The sequence below is a fragment of the Fistularia commersonii genome, unplaced genomic scaffold, assembly GCF_037954325.1.
Source record: "Fistularia commersonii isolate RoL2024-O1a breed Wild unplaced genomic scaffold, RoL_Fcom_v1.0 HiC_scaffold_44, whole genome shotgun sequence".
NCBI lineage: Eukaryota > Metazoa > Chordata > Actinopteri > Syngnathiformes > Fistulariidae > Fistularia > Fistularia commersonii.
Genome location: NW_028234002.1, coordinates 180001 through 182500, shown reverse-complemented (window position 1 = coordinate 182500; position 2500 = coordinate 180001).

Genomic DNA, 2500 nt, shown 5'->3' with positions numbered 1-2500 from the left:
CCGTTTATGTTGAAAAGAGCAACGATATCCAAAAGTTAGACGTGCTGGGGACTGAAATTGTTATTAGCCTGCTGGCAGATGACACAACCTTAGTTTTGAAAAATGAACATCAAGTCCCAATAAGTGCCGAAAACAACCAAAACATTCTCCAAGGCTTCAGGATTGTCATTAAACTTAAAGAAATGCAAACTTCTTGCGCTGCATGACTCGCCACTAAAGGAAATCAGCGATGTTTCCATGAAATCAGAAATAAAATACTTGAGCATTTTCCTATCCAAGGACCAAACGTTAAATCAATCCAGGAACATTGAATCTAAACTGAATCAAAGTAAAGCTTAATTCTAATATATGGCTCCAGAGAGATTTATCAATATTAGGCCGGATATATTTGACTAAAATGGATGTGTTTATCCAGATGTATATACCCAGCGTATTCCAATGCTGCTCCAAATCAACTCGTAAAATCTGTTAACCAAATCAATTTCAACTTTATCTGGAGGAACAGACCACACCATCTAAGAAAAATCACATATGGTGAAAGAAACAAGTGAAGGAGGGCTGAAAGTGATAGAGTCGGACTGCTTGAATGGGACATTGAAGGTGAACTGGTTGAAATCCTGGATCAAACCTCATCGTTCTTTCTGGTATTGTACTCCAAACTACTTATTCAACAAAGTCGGCGGCCTGAGTCTTCTGCTTATCTCTGACTTGGATATCAACAAGATTCCTGTCAAATGTTCAGAGTTCCATAAACAAATATTATTATACTGGAAAATGATATACGTACACAATTTCTCACCACACAGTATAATAGTTTGGAACAATCGATATGTACTGCATGGCAACAAACCTCTGTTTTACAAGGAATGCTTTGAGAAAGGTATATGGTCGATAATTGACTTGATGGATGACACTGGCAGTCCTCTGGACAATGAGCAGTTCTGTACTACACACAGATTCAAGCCTCCCATATTAGAGTTGCTAAAGTTACGAAACGCACTGCCTCGACAATTTGTATTCCTGACCAAAAATATAATGACGCACCGAACCGTACAACCACAGTTACCCCGACTATCACTCCAGGGAATCTCAATTGTGGACAGAAAGCGCGGCAACTCCTTTATTAGGAAATGTTTCACAGGAAACTTATTCCCTGGACGTCAAAAAAAAAAAAAAGGATATTTTAAATAAATTTGATGAGGAATCGATTGCCACGCTGCGAACCATGTATCTGACTCTACCCATACCCCCAAGGCAAAAGAGACCCACTTCAAAATTATGACTGACATCTACCCATCTAAGGAATTATCGAGGGTACGCTTTAATTTTGAAGATAATATTTGTACATTTTGTGAAGACAACATTGAAACCACTGACCATATATTTTTTCTCCTTCTCATTCCATCGTCACCAGTTTCCTTCTCAAAAGATGATATAACATTCTGTTTACTTATAAGCAACATAACAGATGAACTCTGTGTCAATGTTCTTTTAGGCCTGGCCAAGTTCTTCATTCACAAGAACAGAATGCAAAAATGCTCCCCAAATTTTAATGTCTTCATAAACGATTTTGAAATATAAAAAAAAAAAAAAAAAATCCTTAAAACTTATGGAAAAATCCGAAAACAAAAAAATATAGTTACCCATGTCCGAGGTTCCTTTTTTTTTTGGTAAAAAAAAAAAACAAAACAAAAAAAACAACTTGATTACATGTTACATTCCCCTTGCAATTTTTTTTTTTTTTTTTCGTTTTAATTTCTTATTTGTCTATCTATTGATTTAATTACTTCCTTTTAATTTCTTTTTTTGTCTCGCACTGTAAATTTCTCACAAACCTGTAACACTATTAACTTCTCATTACATACAGAACAAATGTCCTGATGTCCGTTGCTTCCTCATCCCTGGTTGTTTCATTGACATTCAGTTCTACCTTGCTATGTTTATTTGTACATTTGTATATTTGGGTGTACTATTTATGTTCAATTAAAAACAGTTTGATGTCTGAGATTCCTTGTGAACCGCCAACTTAATTACATGTTATATTCCCCTCACAATTTTTTTTTTTCGTTTTTAATTTTATTTTTCTATCTATTTATTTAATTATATCCTTTTAATTTTCTTTTTTTGTCTAGCATTAAAAATTTCTCGCAAACCGTTAACACTATTAACTTCTGATTACTTACACCACGAATGCGCTTATGCCCCCCCACCCATCCCGCTTTTTCCGTACGGTGGCAGACACTGAGATCGAAAGCAAATGGGTGTCATTGAAATGCAGTAACAGGGTGATAACAGCCGTGTTCGAAGTGTGTAGGGGCTTATAGGAGAGCAGAAGCACGTCACGCAATTCACCTGAGTTCGGAGGATCGGGAGTACCAGGGCCCATAGCGGAGAAGCGGAAGAGCGCAGTTATGTGTCTCTTCTCAAAGGCCGGGAAGCTGGGGGGCAGCAGGACCCCTTAGACCGGCTAATGTGAGCCTTCTCCGGACATAGATCACCC